Source organism: Coffea arabica, chromosome 3e (genome assembly GCF_036785885.1).
Source record: "Coffea arabica cultivar ET-39 chromosome 3e, Coffea Arabica ET-39 HiFi, whole genome shotgun sequence".
In the NCBI taxonomy this organism is placed as follows: Eukaryota; Viridiplantae; Streptophyta; class Magnoliopsida; order Gentianales; family Rubiaceae; genus Coffea; species Coffea arabica.
In genome coordinates, this window is record NC_092315.1 from 34,135,153 (window position 1) to 34,153,875 (window position 18,723).

Genomic DNA, 18,723 nt, shown 5'->3' on the forward strand with positions numbered 1-18,723 from the left:
TGATATATAATATTAGTGCATTATTAATTAATGATACGAATGGGACCAAAAGGTTATGTAAGATTTTCAAGAAAATTTATTATCATATTATCTTATTAAATTTATTAATTTAGCTTGTTAGCCAAGTTTGCAATTGAAAAATTGTTATTTAATAGAGATTATTAATTTATTGAATATTAATTTATAGATAATTTGTGAGAACTCGAAAGTTTATATGTACACTTTGAACTTATTTCATTACATTTAATCTGTTATTAGAAATAGTATATGTAACAAATGAATGGTTAAATTAAATCCATAATTGAATTCCTATAAAATTTAAAATTAAGGTTGAATTTCAGATTTAGTAAAATAGATGAAATAATGTTAAAGACTAAATTAACCTAGAGTACAGAAATAATGAGAATTTAGGAAATATTCTAGAATGATACAGAAAAATTTTACGAATTAAATAAATATATGATGTGCATATCGTAAATTGTGATTAATTGCGAATGTTACTAGACACGTATCATACACTAGAAATTTAACAAGTACATGTCTAATGAGGTTTTCTTAAAGTTAAATGTGTCGAAATCGACTAAATCAACGTAAGAAAATTTTCCACAAAAATACAAAAGAAGTTAGGGGTCCATGCATGAAATCATAAAATTTTAGGCCTTAGTGAGCAAATAAACTACGATTAAAAGACCAAATCAACCCAGGAATTTTAGACTAACTACCATGCAACCAAGAAACGAGTTATCAAAATTTCATAAAACAAAACCGAGTGAGAGGAAGATACTCATAGGAATTGGAACCGAATGGAAGCTAGGTAACTAACTGCTATCTAAGCGGTGGAAGGGAGAAACATGTAGGAATTGGTTTCTAGCTTGGGCGGTGAACAACACCGGTTAAGCCAGCTGTCATTTATCTACTAAGTAAGGCGATAGCCAAGGGAGAAAGGAGACAGCGGTGGCCAATTAGTTGGGCGGTGGCCGAGTGGAGAACCACTCTTTTTTTTACTTCCTTTCTTACCAGACAAATATGAAGAGCAAGACCGAGAGAGAGACCAAGCCACATCTCTTTCACCTCAGTACTCAAACAAGAGGGAGAAAAGGAAATATTTCTGATTTCCTCCCTACTACCAGTTGCATCCGAGAGAGTGAGGAAGAGAGAGTTAGACAGTCGTGAGCTGCATTTCCAGCTTGTAACCTTAAAAACGTGAGCCAAAAGAAGGTACAAAGAGGAGTCTGGTGCAGTTGGGAACTGAAGCAGAAAACCATACGTGCAGTCTGCAATTTTTCAAACTTTAGGAGGGAAGAAGAGGTACGTGACTGCAATAACCTTCATCTTATCTGGTATAACTGATTTTCTAGGTTGCATGCTGAACTTTAGTAAAGAAAATGAGTTCCTAGCTAAGGTAGAGTTCTGTTTTGAAGAAGTTACTGTCGGACAGAAAGGAAGAGAACCGAGAGTTGTTGTTGCAGCCATAAATATAGTAAACTTTCTGTAATAACCCCCTAACCATCTAGTATACTTGATTACACTTGAATAATCACTGTGGTATGCTGGATTTTGGTTACGAAAGAAAAGAAGAGTGTAGCTGAAGGGAGAACCTGTTTAGAGAGGTTATCTGCTGAAATCTTTTCAGCACTGTCCGAGAAAAAAAAAAACTTATCATGCGATTATTAATCGAATGCATGGAGTAATTTTCTGCTAGAGGCTCAAACTATATGTTCTTACCTTGTCTTACCTGAAAACCTGGAGTGGAGTTGATAACTTGAGTGAAAATCCTGCTTAGCTGACCGAGATAAGAACTAGGAAATTTTCCAGGTTTCCTTATAGATTTTTGGGTTCCAAACACCTACGTTGAGACTTAATCCATGGTATAGTATTCTAATCTTAGCATGCATGTTAGATTCGAGTATATAATGAAGTAATGAATGGAGAAATTCTTGTTTAAAAACTGCTTGCTGTCCAAAATCCATCATGTTCGAAGGAAGAAACAAGTTCTCATCAGGTTTTCCTTTGAAGTTTTAACTGTAAACTTTAAGCGTGCTGGTTAAGGCTGTTCTGCAGCTTGAGAGTTATCTTTTGTACGATGAGGTGGAGTTGAAACGGAAGAAATTATGGGAGGAAGTGTTGTATGTTCCACTGCTCCATACCTGACAGATTTAGGATGACAGATTTTGTGCATGGTTTGGACGAACCATCTGCTACAATTAAATGTTTCTTATCCTAATCCATGTTAGATCAAATGTATGTTAAGTATTTGGCGCTTTAATCAAGTGAAAAATGAAATTCTAGGCCGAAAGCTTGAAGTAATATTGCTGAATTTACGTGGATTGGTTGAATGGTAATTAATGAGTTAAGACTTATTTGATGTTTTAGAAACTCCAAGGTAATTTGTTATGGCTATATACATGAAATGGCTCCTAATTACTTAAATTGGTTTCTAATTACTTAATATTGTCTTCACAAATATTTTAAAGACTATAAAATTTGAGAGGCTAGTATAGTGAAATAAAATTTAAAGCGCACACAACTTAGACCTTGGCTTGTTAAAAGGAGAACCAATGGAGTGTTCCTAAGCTTGCATCTTAGGGATTTGGAGTGGAAAATAGGTTACAGTTAATGTAAATACCTATAAGATTATAACCATAGAACATATGTATAATTCTTGGTTCAAATGATAAAATTAATAAGTTTCAAAATAAAATGTAGGATAAACAGTGAATAGAGAATATATTTGTATTTCAAGGTCAAACTTGATTTTAATAGTTTAAATAATAATGTAAGAATGATAAATGAGCATCTACAGATTATATATTTACCTTGAAATTATTAACTTGTCTCAGGAAATAGCTGTGAGCCAGGAAACAGACCCGAGGCTCGAGAATAAATTATTTGGATAATTGGTGAGTGTTCCTTGTTTGTTATATTTTCCTTGACTACATGGCTTATTGTGAATATTTGATAATGTGTTAAGTGCTCTCAATGATTGCCAAAAGAGTTTTCTAGGCGAGCGTGTACTTTATCACACTCGACCTAAATGATTGTGACATTTTCAATGATTGAACGATTGAAACGTTACTTGTGCATGAATGTAAGCCTTTTGGCTGAATTGGGCCCTGCCTTTCGTTACTGATCGACTTGAGCCAGAAGCGGATTCGGTCGGGCGATATGGTGACCCTGGGTGAATGTTTGGTATACTCGAGTATTACCTTGAAGTCTGGTGGAGCCTGGCCAACGTCCAGGAGGGGTGAATGAAATGAATGAACGAATGTCAATGCGAACTACTTACAAAAATGCATTTTTAAATGATTGGAGGAATAAGGGAATGAAAGGAGAATGAATGAATGAACGAATGAATGAATGGCTCCTCGTGAGCACGTATCCTTTTAATGAATGTGTTACTATCGCTTTATATTGAACATGTTTCTTGCCTCATTGTATGACTTATTGTTTGGTTATCGCTTTCAATGAACTTATTGGTTGATTATGTGTTCCGAACCTCACTGAGCTTTTAAACTCATTCCTTTAGTTTTGTTTTCCTTAACAGGGGAAGGCAAGTAAGGACGAGAGCTCTGTATATATAGACTTGCTTAGTCTAGATCTTTGAATTTTGTAATGGTTCTCGCCCTAGCCTTGACACGGGCTGGATGTATGAAGAATTGAGAACCTTTGTACTCTTGAATTTGTACTCCCTTTTGAGATAGAAATGTATATAAGTTTCGCGTTAAGTTTTGGATTTCGAACTTGCTTTATTTCGGTTCTTGTGGTTTTATTTCGGATTTGCTTGAAGTACAACTGAGTCCCGGCAAGAGTTGGCCAGGCGGTCCGTCGAACCCTTTGGTTCGCCTTAGGGGGAGGTGGGGCTGTCACATAATTTATAGTATATGTATTGCAAAGGACAAATATAATAGATTACCACTATCCCAATTTATTAAAAAAATTCCTTAAATAGCCCGATAAGTGGATAACATGCTTCTTTGGCCTACTTATTTATAGGTAGTGGCAATAATAAAAAAATTTTGTACAACAATGGTACATTCACAGTAAAAGATACTTGTATGGTCATAAATTTGATACATCATGTAAGTATTTTTTTTAGACTATGTTAAGTACATTTAATACATCATGTAAATACTTTTATGAAATACTAGTTCAGTTGCCTCACACAATGCACAAGGGTGCCTAGAATAAGTTTAGAATTCACATAAGACTTGTAGACACCAAAATTTACTATTTTTTACTCCCTCTATCCCAATTATTTGGTCATATTTCAAGAATCGAACTTTTTAAAAATATTGGTTTGATTGTGATGCTTGTGCTTCACTTTTCAATTTTATCTCTACAAATTCAAATTTTGACTTTAAATGATAACATGCATATGATTAGAGGGAGGGGTTAAGCAGGAAAGAGAGACTAAAAGGTGTTTTGACTTTGTCAACAAGACAAATATTTTGAAACATTCCAAAATGAAAAGTAGGACACTTTCAATAAGACGGAGGGAGTAATATTTTCTAAAAAATTTTATCTATTTATCATTCATTTATTTTCATGCATTCTAACATGGATTTGTCTTATTTTGTTGGTTTTTTGAACAAAAATAAGAAAAAAGGAATTTAGGAGAATAAAAAAGGTGAAGAAGACTAAGAAAAATTAAAAATGAAAAAAGGGAGAAAAAAAAAAGAAAACCCAAACGAAAAAATCAATCAACTCAAAACCCATTGCTAACAACTCCACTGACACTTAGAACTACTCTTGGCTCCTCACTCTCTCAAGTAACCAACACAAACTAGAAGTCCACTCTAACCCCACCCCCTCTCTCCCTCAACTCCCTCTCCCTCTCACCAAAAACACACTCCAGAGCCCACACAAAACACATACCTCACTCTTGTCCTCCACCCTCTCTCACATACCATACACAAGAAAAAAAATGGGGGAAAGAAAGAGGAGACAAAAGAACGTCAGTAGTTCAAGGCTAAATGAAAGCATTCTTCACCATCAAGGTCCTCTCTTTCCTATTTTCATTTGGTTTAGCTATTAAATTTTGGTAAATGGGTTTCATAGAAAATTTTAATTTTTGCATATGAACTTATGATTTCGAGGCTATTTCTTTGTGAATTGAGTGGTTGTTTTGATTTTCCAATCCTGTAAGGAGCATTTTGGTATTTTTTGTGATTTATTGGAATTGATTCAGTGATTTTGGAGGAGAGAGAAATCGGGTTGTTTTGTCCACTTTCACCATGATCCATTCATTTTGTGAAGGATAATCCTAAAAATGAACTCTACATAAATAATAGAATCCATAATTTAAATTTCATTGAAATCCATTATCGATGGACGGTGGCCAGTACGCAGCTTTGCTAAAAAAAAGAGAAGAAGAAAGAAAAGCAAAGAAAGGAAAATAGATGAAAAATAAAAGGATGGGCTTGTATTATTTATTAATTTAGGCTTGTAGTTGTATATTTTGCTATTTTGAACTTGCTTGAGTTTTTCATTGCGCTTGTTTGGTTTTACATGCAATGGTCTGTATTTTTTTGTCTAGGCCAAAGTGGTATGGCCCAAGCATTAGAAATGACCAAGACCTATTTTTGACCTTTTTTAAATGGATTTGCAGCTTAATTCCTAAACTTTTGAGTAATTTTAATTTGACCCAATAACTTTAGATTTCTTTCATTTAGGTCACTATTCTATTTACAATTGGTCTCTAAACTTGCTACTTATTTAAATTTGGCCTATAATCCTTTGAAAAAATTATGTTTGGCCCCATAAACTTTCTAATCTTTGTAATTCGGTCCCTAATTGGTTCTTGATCTCTTATTTATAATTGTTCCATATCTTTAATTGTTAATTATGTTTCTCCTGTATGCATTTTGCTTATCATTTTGGGTGTTTTAAGTTCCTTTGTATATTTAGCATAATAGCGTGGATTTAATGCCTTTTTAATGGTTTCTTTTAAGTATTTCAAAGATAGTGATGCCTTTACGTATTTGTTTATGCTTTGAGTGTTAGATAGGAGATATTGCATTTATCCTAATGCACTATTTCAAAAGGGAGATACCTCTATTACCCTTTAAATTCTGATTATGTCTTTCTATGTGTTTCTACATGTTTATATGTTATATGTGTTTCTTCTATTTCTTGTATTTATTTACTTTGACCTTTTATTCATTTTCCTGTGTTTGTTTATTCAATTTAAGTCTTGTAATTATTTGGATTGTACTTGAATACCCAAGACATATTAGATATAGATTATATTTTGCAAATGTAATTAGGTAGACAAATGTAATAGATAGGTTTGTCCTTTCTCTTTTAGATTGTAGTTAGGACCTCCAATGTAATAGATAGGTTTGTGTGTTTGTTTAACTTATGTGCTTATGTGTTTTATTCACTTTCCTTAGGATCATTGTATCTCAATATTATACTTATGTGTTCTACGTGATCTTATGTGTTTACTTGTTTAATTTATACTTTATATGTTTTATTATAAATAAGAAATGCATGATATCATCACACTAATCCAATGCTAGTTGTGAGTCATAGAAATGAGCAAATGCAATACTAGACCTATAGGCTCTTTACGCACTAGATTTATGTATTGTGTGCCATTCATTTCATTTCATTCATATCTTTTGTATTTTAGGATACTTTCTCATTTGCATGTTATTTTACCTATTTCATTCCCTTACGCCATATGCATTCAAATAATTGCATTTAGATTTGCATTTCATTTAAGAAATTAGAAAATAAATTAGTTTGTTTATTTTCTTTATTAGGTTAGAAGAGTCACCCCTTCGAGTATGTAAATGTGTGATTATGACTTTTTAGTCGTAACATCTCATTGACCTTCATAAAAGGGAAAATTATATCACAAATTATAATATTTATTTTTGAGTTCCATTTTTGCATACAAATGACCCTTTCAAGGGATCCTTATTAGGATTCGCAATAAATACGTTATTACCATTTAGACCTTGAAGAGATACTTTATCCCTCCCGATAATCCCTTAGGGATAGAGGCTTGGCTTATCAATTTGAAAAGGACATTCACTCTAGCAACCAGCTCTAAATTTGTTAGAAAAGAAAAAAAAAACAGAGAAAGAAAATTTTCCTTAATTTTGCTATTAAACTTTTAGAACATTTTACTTTTGGGTTGCAATTCTAAACTGGGGCTAATTTTATTTACCACACAAAAAGAGAGAGAAAAGATTGAGAAATTTTGCAAAAAGAAAATTTTTAATGAAAGTGGAAATTGGGGCAATTTTTTTATTTAATGATTGTATACAGGGGCAAATTTTATTCATAAAAACAAAAACAAAAAAAGGAAAAATTGAGAAAAAGCTATGAAAAGAAAATTTTTAGTAAAAAGTAAAAATTGGGGCAATTTTTTTTAGTTTGTAATGGTTTACACAAGGACAAATTTTAAAAGGAGTCATCTCCAATTTTGACAATGCATTCAACAAGGGAAGAAGATGAAGAAATTATGAATGAAAAATGAATGAAAAAGAGAAAAAAAAAAAAAGAAAATCCAAATGCAAAAAAATCAATCAACCTAAAACCTAGAACCCAAGAGCTGACTCTTGTTTAAGTTTACAAAGGAAAAAGGATGAGAAGAAAGTTCGTTATCATCATTCCTCTCACATTCACTTGCTTTGTTTTTTTTTTTTCCCTTTTGCTTTTCGAGTAAAACATGCAAAAATTTGCAGACATGCATCCCTCCTGAGTTTTGCCCCTTTTTGCCAACAACTCCACTGACACTCTCAACCACTCTTTGCTCCCTTACTCCCTCAAATGACCAACACAGACTAATATCACTTTATCCCTCATCCCCCTCTCTAGACTCTCTCTCCACCAAAAGTAAATCAATCACCACTCACACAGAGCTCCCTCTTCACACACATAGACACCAATTCAAAAGAAAAAAAGAAGAAGAAAAACTCTTCCCAAACCCCAAACACTCTCTCCTGGCTCGCTCTCCCTCTCACTAGAAACATACTCCAGAACCCATACAAGACAAACACCTCACTCTTGTCCTCTACCCTCTCTCACATACCACACACAAGAAAAAGAAAAAATGGGAGGAAAGAAAGAGGAGACAAAATAATGTGAGTAGTTCAAGGTCAATTGGAAAACCACCACCACCACCACCATATCACTCATCACCATAAAGGTCCTCTCTTTCCTATTTTCATTTGGTTTAGCTTTTAAATTTAAGTAAATGGGATTCATAGAAATTTTAATCTTTGCATATGAACTTATGATTTCGTGGTTGTTTCTTGTGGATTAAGTGGTTGTTTTGAGTTTTTCATCTTGTAAGGAGCATGTTGGTGTATTTTTTGTGATTTTTCAGGCTTGGTTTGAGTATTTTCGAGATGAGAGAAATCGGGCCGTTTTGTCAATTTTTACCATGATTCATTCATTTTTACGAAAACTAATCCCAAAAATGAACTTTACACAAAAAATGGAGTTTGGGGTGTAAATTTCATTGCAGTAGCCGATGGTGATCGACATCAGCGCTATTGCTGGAGTTAGCCATGGTTGCTTCCACATCTTTGCTGAAAAAGAAAAGGAAATAAAGGAAAAGAATAGAAAAAGGAAAAAGATTAAAAATAAAAGGATGGGTTTGTATTTATTTTTTTTGTTTGGACATGTGGTTGGGATTCGGTGCTTAAGTTTGATATGTTTATTGTTTGCTATTTTGAGCTTGCTTGAGTTTTCAATTGAACTTGTTTGTGTTTTACATAAAATGGTATGTATATTTTTTGGGCAAAACTAGTATGGCCCAGAAAGCAACCTAAACCCATTTTCTAGCCTATTCTTCAAATTGGATTTGCAATTCAACCCTTAAATTTTTGAGTAATTTTACTTTGGCTAAAAAATTTTAGATTTCTTTTATTTAGGTCCCTATTTTATTTGCATTTCGATCCCAAACTTTTTATTTATTTAATTTTTGCCATGAATTTTTACAAATTTACGTTTAGCCTCACAAACTTTCTAATCTTTGCAATTTGGCCCCATGTCGCTTCTTGATTTCTCAATTATAATTGCTTTCTTTCTTTAATTATTAATTATGCTTCCTTTTTTTAGCGTAAGTAGGAGAGCTCGACCCCGATACCTCTCGCTTACACTTCCTTCTCTCGAAACATCCAACCTATCCCTCCCTCCCTAAATTATGCTTTTCTTGCATGCATTTAATTTGTCATTTTAGCTATTTTTGCATGTTTAGCATAATAATGTGGATTTAATGCATTTTTAATGGTTTCTTTAAGTATCTCAAAGATAATGTTAAATAGGAGATATTTTATTTATGCTAACACACTATTTCAAAAGAGAGATACCCCTATTACCCTTCAAATTTAGATTATGTCTTCTGAGGTGTTCTTATGTACTCTTGTGTATATTTGTATGTTCTAAGTGTTTCTTTTATTTATTTAATTTGAGTTTTTATTTATTTTTCTATATTTGTTTATTCAATTTAAGTCTTGTAAATATTTGGAGGGTAGTTCAATATCCAAAATGTATTAGATAAGTTAAATTTTTGTATAGGTTGTAATTAGGTAGTCAAATGTAATAGATAGGTTTATCTTTTCCCCTTTTAGATTTCAGTTAGGACTCCCAATATAATAGATATGTTTGTTTGTTTATATGGATTATGTGCTTATGTACATATGTGCTTCACTCACTTTCATTAGGACCGTTGCATCTAGATATTATGCATATGTGTTATGTACTTTTATGTGTTTAGTTCCTCTAGTTTGTACTTTATATGTTTTATTATAAATAAAGCATGCATGAAGTCACCAAATTAGTCCAATCCTAATTGTGACTCGTAAAAATGGACTAATCTAATACTAGATCCATAGGCCCTTTGCGTACTAGATTCATGTATTGTGTGCCATTCATTTCATTTCATGCATATTTTTTCTATTGTTAGGATCTTTTCTTATTTACATGTTATTTCCCCCTCTTTCATTCCCTTATCCCATTTGTGTTCAAACCATTGCATTTAGACTTGATTTATTTAGAAAATTTAAAAATAAATTAATTCATCTATTTGATTAGGTTAGAAGAGTCGCCTCTTTGATTATGGAAATGAATGATTATGCCTCTTTAGCCGTAACACCTCACTGAACCTCCACAAAATCAAAAATTATGTTAAAGTCCTAGTCTCATAAACCAGTTATGCTACATTCCCTATAATTTTTAACTTTTTGAATCTCATTTTTATATACTCGTGACCTCATTAAGGGATCATTATTGGGTTTCATAATTAATGTGTTGGTACCAATTAAATCTTGAAGAAAAATTTCTCCGTCTCAATGACCCTCTAGGTTTAAGATTGCATCTATATAAAAGCATCAAAATGTGATTAGTTTAAGAGTTAGATTAGGAAAATTTTGACTAAATCTTGCAACTAACTTAGAACAAGTTGAACCAATTAAACCTTTTCCTTTTCTTTCTTCAACTGTGACTCTCAAATCTTCTTTTTATATTTTAAAAGACCTAGAGTTTTCTAAAAAAAGGAGTTTCTCATTTTTTTTCTATTAAAAAACTTTTTTGGTGATTTGTTATACCTAAATTCAATACCAAATGGTAACTCCCTTTTCTTAAAAACCCTTTTTAGACTACCTTTTGACCCAAATTTTATGGCGTCTAAAATAAAGGACAGGTGATTGGAGGAAGACTAAACTTTTGACTAGAACTTTTGTTGTGTAATAGTGATAGTATTAGTAGTTGGTTGGATCATGAACTTTCGTACTTAACCTTGAGGATTGTATATCTGTGTTAATGATTGTATGTATGTTAAGTTTGACTGGCCCATCTTTACTTGCTCTTGAAGTGATACGTGAGTGAGCCCCAGCGAGAGTTGAGCAGACAGTCCGCAAAACCCTTTGGTTCGCCTTAGGGGGAGGTGGGGTCATCACAGAATGTCCCCAAAGATATAAAATAATTTTTAGTACATTTAGAATTCAAATTGAGATCATCAGTGTGATATAAAGAAATAAAATCCTTGTGAAGAAGGAATAAAAGAAAAGGAATAAGTATCATAATCCTAGAATAATTACAAATATACCAAATATTCATGTCAAGAAGGAATTGAAGATTAGGAATAAGTATCACAATCCTGTATGTTAGCCTATATATAAATGTAATAATAGAGCAAGTCAATTGATATATGGAGAAAACTCCTCAAAGAAGTGTGTATCAAAATCATCCATTGTGAGATCAATCAAATCTACCATTGATAGTCAAAGAAAGAGGTGTAAAAAAGAAACCACCTCGCACATATTCAACCTCATCCGCCTATTGCTTCTTTCTTGATTTTACACAATCAGATCAAGCCCTAGTTCTCTAAAAAATTCACAAAATAAGCCTAATATGCTTTAGAATTGAGTGGGGAAAATACATACATAAAAATTAAATGAATTGTCACCTAAAAGATTAAATAAATTATCATTACCCTCCAATATTTTGACTCCTTGGCCAATTTACCAATTCTGGTGATGGGAGGTGACAATTATAAAGAGAAGTAATTACAATTTTCTCTATTTTTTGTCAGAAGGAGGGCAAAACAAGAAGTTGCATCCCTAGGTGTAGGTATTTAAGTGAAGAGTAAATGGTTTGGCTGTGTTGTTTGGAAAGATTCTACCATTATTTATAAAAAAAACTAGAGAAATTAAGCTATCATCATTGTTCCTTTCTAAAGAAAAAGTTACTACATCTTTTTAAGGAGGTAGAAGAAGTTTTGATAAAGAAGTAGAGATAGAGATAGAAAGAGAGAGGTGGAGACTAAATCGGAGAAGTAGTCGGTGTGGGGAGGTTATGAGACAAAGGACTATAACTTCATGGCTGGCCTCTAGCTTTTATACTTTCATTTATTTTGATGAATTTTATGATTGCACAATGGATAATCATGGACTAATAACAATGTGATTGTATGGTTGAATGTTTATAATTGGTACTTATTAAATATGGCTTGTATGCCATGCCTTTCTATAAATTCTCAATGTAATTCTCTTATCACCTAATTTCTCTTGAATGTAACTCGAGGTTTCTTTCATTATTATACGTAATGTATATATAGATTAGAAAGAATTTAGGCTTTGGCTTATGTAAGGATTATATTAGGTGAATTTTCTAAAATTGTTTAGATAGAATTACAAACATGCAATGTGTGAGGACCCGAAAAAAATTATTTTATATTTTCTCTTATTTTTGGAAATTTTAATTTTAATTTATATTTTCTTTTATTTTATTTTACTTGCCTTAATTTTATGATAATTTTATTAGTTGAGTCAAGATTTATATTATTACCCTTTTATATTTTAGTGCATGTTAAATTTTGTAGAGTATTAAGATAGTTTGACCGACTAGTGAGATGTGTACGTTATTTTTGGTGGACGAGAACAAGTGTGCTACTAGAGGTAGTATGTGATTAGAAATGTTAATAGTGAATTGGAGGAACACAAGTTAGATAAATCATTAGATATAAATCAAGAGACAAAAAGATAGGTTTGAACCATGTGATGCCACTTGTCAATTATCTAGAGCACCTTGACCAAGACCCATTGACCAAGACTAGCCTTTGCCTTTATCTTGAAAAATTGAAGAAAAATCCATCATTTTCCTTGCTCCTTTAGCCGAACTTCTAAGGGAAGAAAAGAGGGAAAATTTATTCAAGTTTCATCTTGATTCCTAGCAAGATTTTGTGGGAAAATCAACCTCAAACCCTAAATCCATCCATAGAAAGTTGCAACAAGGAAGGAAGGAGGTTGGTATGGAGTTATTTTGGGGAAAAGAAAGCTGTGGTTTGCTACTCTCCTTAGGGATTGAAAGTACTCTTGACAAGGAACTACTTTTTTCCTTTAATCTTGCATTTTAATGGATATATTACTTGAATATGGAAGTTTTACGGAAGATTTCATGGTTTTACTTAGTAGGTTGCAATTTTCAGTTTTGGAATGTATTGGTTAGCCTTGATATGAATGGTTTAGTTTTGATATGAGGTTAGATATGAAATTTTAGCTTTGGTATGAAGTTATCTAGCTTCTATATTCAAATTTCCAACTTTAGTGTTAATTTCCAGCTTTCATTCGAAATTTCGAGCCTTGAATTATTATTTTCCAGCTTGCTATGAATTTTGGGCTGCCATGAGGATTTTCTATCTTGTACATGTATTTTTGGCTTCACTTGAAGGATTTATAGCTCTTGGTGTTAAATTCCAACTTAGGGTTCAAATTTTCAGCTTAGATATATGTTGAAGATATGCTTGGTACATGCCTACTTTAGTTCGTTTTGTGGCTTAGAATAACAACCTCTTGTACCTTATCACTTGTGGACTTGTTTGGGGCTGTTTGGCTATGAAAGTTAGATTTGAAATTGGAGGGAAAATGTAAGGAAAAACAGGAGAAATGCTGCCCGTTTCTTTTCTTATAGTGTAAGTGAGTGAAAGTGAATGCAGAAATGTGATTTTTGGATGATTTGGACTTAGTTTGTTTAGGAATGCTTGAGTCCACTCTAGTGGTGGTATATGACCTGAAATTTTGCCAAAATTCATACATTTTGCATGGTGAATGTGATGACCATTTTAAACATGATGTTTAGTTGCATAGGTCAAGTTTTAAACTTAAAATATTTACTCATTTTCTTTCCAAAAACAAAAGGAGCGAGCATGTATCTTGCATAGGGTTACTAAGCCATGAGGTCTATTTATATAAGTTTTATTTACATGATCTTCCTTTGATATTAACAAGCGAGGGTTGAGGTATAAATCTAGAGCATTTTTGTTTTCCTCTTGCATATGATTTTACCCAAAATACTTATTACAATCTATTTCTTTGCATGTGTGTTAGTTTTGAGCCAAGACAAGAGATTTAAATGAAAAGAAATGAGTTTCTGCAAATCATTTTCTAGTCGGACAATTTCCAATTTTGCACTTTGAAAGTCTTGTTCTAATTTTCTCAAATGTTTGATTATAATTGATACTCTTGTGCTCCAAATGACTTTTGAAACATTGATTTAGTATGCACATGAGGTTTTCCCCTTGATTTGAACAAAAAAAATGTTATATTTTTGATAAATTATATGGGTATAAAACTTGTAAATTGATTCATTTTCTAAATGAAGTTTTGAAACCTCAATTTCTTCATGTATTTTGGTTTTGTATTGTTAGTTTTTTAATATAGTATATGACCACAGGACTCGAGAGAGTTCAGGAGGACGAACCAGGGTTGAAGTGAAAGATTTCGATTGATTGGTGAGTGTTCCTTGCATGTCGTGCTACCAATGGCTATGTGCAATGTTGTGAATGTTTGCTTGAATGTTAAATGCTTTTCAATGATTGTTAAATGTATTTTCAATGGATGAGTGTGTACTTTATCGCACTCAATCTAAGTGAATGTGAATTTTCAATGATCAAATAATTGAATGTTACTTGTGCATGAATGTAAGCCTTTGGCTGAACTGGGCCCTTGCCCTTTATTGCCAGTCGACTCGAGCTAGAAGTGGACTCGGTCGGGCGGCTAGTAACCCTGGGACAGTGTTTGGTATACTCGAGTATAACCACGAAATCGGGTAGAGTACTGGCCAGTGAATACAATTCAATGATTGAAATGAATGACTGAATGAATGAATGAAATGAACATTGAAGAAGTTTTCACTTTTAAATGTTTCAAATGTCGGAGGAATAAGGGGAATGGACGGCGACTGAATGACTAAATGAATGGCTCCAAGTGAGCACGTATCCTTACAATGATTGAATGTTTGTTTCTTGAATGACTGCTTATTATTGTGCAAAGTGTGTGAAATGTTAAATGTAATATTTCCATGCTTTACCTACTTGACTGCTTGTTTGAGAACCTCATTAGGCTTTTAACTCATTCTTTTAATTTTGTTTTCCTTAAAGGAGTGGAGCCCAGAGCAAGTAAGCGTGAAATTGTGAGGATCCGTAAATTTTCCTAATTTTATATATTATTTATTTTATTTCCTCACCTGCATTTTTCTTCATTATACCCTACTATTTCAATTTTTCCAGAGATTTTATAAGTGAATAGAGTTTTTAAATCATTTTCCTAGTTTAAGTTAGTTCATGATAAGTTTGAAGTGTATTATTGACGTGGGACCCGCTAGTGCGGTTAATGCGATATATTTTTGACAACTTATTGGAGTTTTGTATCAAGTGATATTATTTTACAAGGTGCTATGATACAATTAGAGATTAGCTAGATAAATTACCATTGGTAGACAAAAGGATAGGATTGAAACCCTAAAGGACCACTTGTCACAAAACTATTGGAAGTTGGACTTGCCTAACTTTCTTACTTTTACTAAACCTTCAATTTTGATCCAAAATCATCTTTATTTCCAACCCCTTGGCCGAACCTCTTAAGGAGAGAAAAGAAGAGAAAGCTTCAACTGCTTGTTCCATTCTTGCACAAATCTTGTGATTCAACTACCAAAACTTGAAATCACTCCATAAAAATCCTTTGCTAGGTAGGATTAAAGAAGGTGGTGGAGTTGTTTTGAAAAGGGAAGACCTAAGTTGCTATTTTTCTTGAGTTTACAAGGTGAAAGAAATTCTTCCTTTGTTCTTGATAATGTTAAATTAGTGGCTTTAGTGGCTAAATATGTTGATTTGTGGTAAGTTTTATGGTTGAAAGTGGAGTTTTGATAGATTTTTTATTTATTGGTGATTTTTCTGATTAGTATATGATAATTATTGTTTAGTCATGGATTGATGGCTTGTTATAGCACAAAATGGAGCTTGTATATGTTGGATATGATTGGTTGCAGAAAATTTCTGGTTTGGTGCGGAAATTCTAGTTTAGGGTTTCATCTTACCCTGTTCTGTTCGGCCATGATGGAGGCCGAATCAACCTTAGATTAAAACATGAAAGTTGTAGGAAATGATGTTTTATAGCTGCTTGTAAAATTTCAATTCAATCCGAGCACTATAGCATGTGAAAAGATAGAAATATCCCTGACCGCCATAGGTAGAGCTCTGTGGACAGTGTTGACATTTCACCAATCTGACTGCATCTGTTCACCTTGATCCGTACTGAATTAGCATTTGGCCAAAAGATAGAAGTTGTAGTGCTATGTCTTAGCTTTCCAACGGCCTTGAAAACGCCTCAATTGGACTTCGGTAGCCTGAGTTATTATCATTTAAACATCGTGCAGTTAACTAGCCTGATTGTGAGACTCTGGTTCTGTAATTTGAAATTTTGATCTGGTTACACTATGAACTAGACTGAGTGTCTTCATCAAAGTTGTAGCCCTTTATCTTAGCTTCGAAACGGTATAAATTGCACACTAATTCGATAAGCGTAGCTTCGATTGTGTCCGATACGCTAAGCGACGTCAAATCTGTATTTTGTTTTATGGTTTAAACTTCATTTCCGGACATTTTCCTAGCTTGATTTTGTACTTGTATGACATTGAACCTATTGAAATGCTATTAAAATGAGATTATTTGGTGTGTGACATTGGGGCTGATTTGAGGAAAAATGAAGCCATGATGGCTGGAAAAGTAAGCAAATTTAGGGGAGATGCTGTCCAATTTTCTAGGCCGTTTGGTTCCTTTAAGTTTGAGTTGCCTTTTGGTAGAAATGAAGGGCTTTTGGATCGTTCAAGCCCTAGGTCCTCTCGTTACCTTTTCATTCCAAAATCCCGCTTTTGCACCCTTGCATTCGTAGTTCGTTTGGTTAGGCATATGACTCATAACTGAGTTTCATTTGTGAATGTCGTTCCCATAGGAACTATAATTGTTTTACTTTGATCATTTTAGGACGTACTGGTGATCCAAGAAGTACTTCGGCGGGGGAACGTTTGAATTTGTTTTACTTGAACTGGTGAGTGTACCACTCCCTTCATTGTTGCTTAACTTGGTTCTTGTACATGCAATCTGTGATATGAATGACTGTATTATCTGTTTATTCTGTTTGAGACGAGGGTGTACTTCATCACACTCGTTCTTTTGTCTGTCTGTATGCCTATTTACTATGCGAATTTGAATCTGTTATTTGTATCTGTATCTGTTCTGACGTCGTTTGGAAGATTGTATCCAACGACCTTTCTGTGACCTCTGAGCTCAAATCCTGTGGCTAAGTTACTTGAGTCGAGCCGGCAAGGGCCTGGTCGATTTGATAACGAACCACAGTAGTCTGTTCTAGAAATCTTTGGGTATTGAGACCCCTGATTCCGGTATATTTGAGTATTACCACTTCTGTTTCTGTTGAGGTGTTCGGGCCCGGTAAGGGGTATGTTTGGTGGATGGAATTTGGCGTAAAATGGGGTTTACGGACATGTTGGTTCTATATACGTTGACGGAGAGTCAATGGATTTGGATCAAGTACTGCAACGGAAATCTGGCTCCTGAGAGCCACCTGTATCCTTCTTATTTGAATTACTGTGTCTAACTGCTTTACCTTATATCTGGCATGTGTATCTGATTGGTTAAATGTGAAATGTCATGATTTTATTGCTATATGTTTGGTACCTCATTGAGCGTAAACTCACCCCCTCCTCATTATCTTTGTTTTCCTTACAGGGAACCACACTTTGAACCGTGATTTTGAGAAAAGGGTTGAACTAGTGTAAACGTTCTTTTGTTAGCTCTTGTGTAATCAAAACCCTAATTGTCTTTTAATTAAGTATCACGTTTTTAATTGTAAAGTTTGCAATGTATGTATATAAGTGTTTTATCATGTACATTAAGTGTATTCATTGGAGATGGTACCTTTGCGTTTGTTGAGATGCTACTTGTAACTATTGGACGATCGGACGAGCGCAGCATTTGAACAAGGAAAGAAAATTCGGGCTGGAACTGTTCACCAAATCTGGCCATGTATCCGACCAGTTCTTAACTGGATATCTGGCCGGATTAGTAAGGGTTTTGAAAAATTTTTGGGTTACTAACTGCCTCATATTTGGCAAGCGATCCGGCCGAAAATCTGGCCATACCTTGGCCGGATTGTGATGTGTCCGTTTTTCATTTGCATTTTCGTCTTCATTTTCGTTTCCTTTGGGGCGTTTGATTGAAATACCATGGTACCTTATGGTGTAGAACTCATGTTTCTCAACTTAGAAGTCTTCGATTGATTGTTCTCTTGGGGATTTGTTGTGCGCTATATCGGGTTTGTGTGATTTAACTCCGTAGTCCTGGCGAGAGTTGGACAGGTGGTCCGCCGAACCCTTTGGTTCGCCTTATGGTAAGGTGGGGCTGTCACAGAAATAATGTGTATAATCTTCATGTACTTGTACTTTTGTAGATGAAATGTATTTTGAGATTTGGTAATGAAATTCTATGTTTCACTCTTAGGTTGTAAATTAAGTTAAAATTCTCGGATGAATGGAAATTTTTATGTTAATCTAGAGGCCTGAAATACTATTTCAAAAAAATATATGAGTGAGTCCTGACGAGAGTTGGGTAGGCGCTTCGCCAAATCCTTGAGTTCGCATTAGGGGGAGGTGGGGTCGTCACATAATGCAAGTTTGGAAGGAGGCGTCAAGGAGCAATCATGGAAGTGGATCTTAAAGCGTTGGAGATTACCCTTAGGATTCGACTATCTAGTTTCCTATTGACTCAAGGAAATTAGTTTAGATAAAGTCTATAATCATCCATGTTCATTAATTTAATATGTCTACTTTGTTTTATGTTGTATAACCTAATAAACTGGATGCATGCTAAAGATGAGTCCTATTAATCAAACAAGAAAATCTCTCAAATTAATA

At 33.7% G+C, this 18,723-nt stretch overlaps 2 long non-coding RNA genes across 2 annotated transcripts; both read left to right on the plus strand.

Annotated features, from left to right (window-relative positions):
- Positions 1-956: 956 nt before the first annotated feature.
- On the plus strand, positions 957-3,725 carry LOC140038715 (uncharacterized). The gene is made up of 3 exons (XR_011842284.1): positions 957-1,308; positions 2,841-2,900; positions 3,545-3,725. It is a non-coding gene; the product is annotated as an uncharacterized lncRNA (long non-coding RNA).
- A 4,081-nt stretch (positions 3,726-7,806) lies between these two features.
- LOC113737219 (uncharacterized) lies at positions 7,807-18,305 on the plus strand. Its single transcript, XR_003459956.2, has 3 exons — positions 7,807-8,161; positions 16,778-16,841; positions 17,540-18,305. It is a non-coding gene; the product is annotated as an uncharacterized lncRNA (long non-coding RNA).
- The last annotated feature ends 418 nt before the right edge of the window (positions 18,306-18,723 follow it).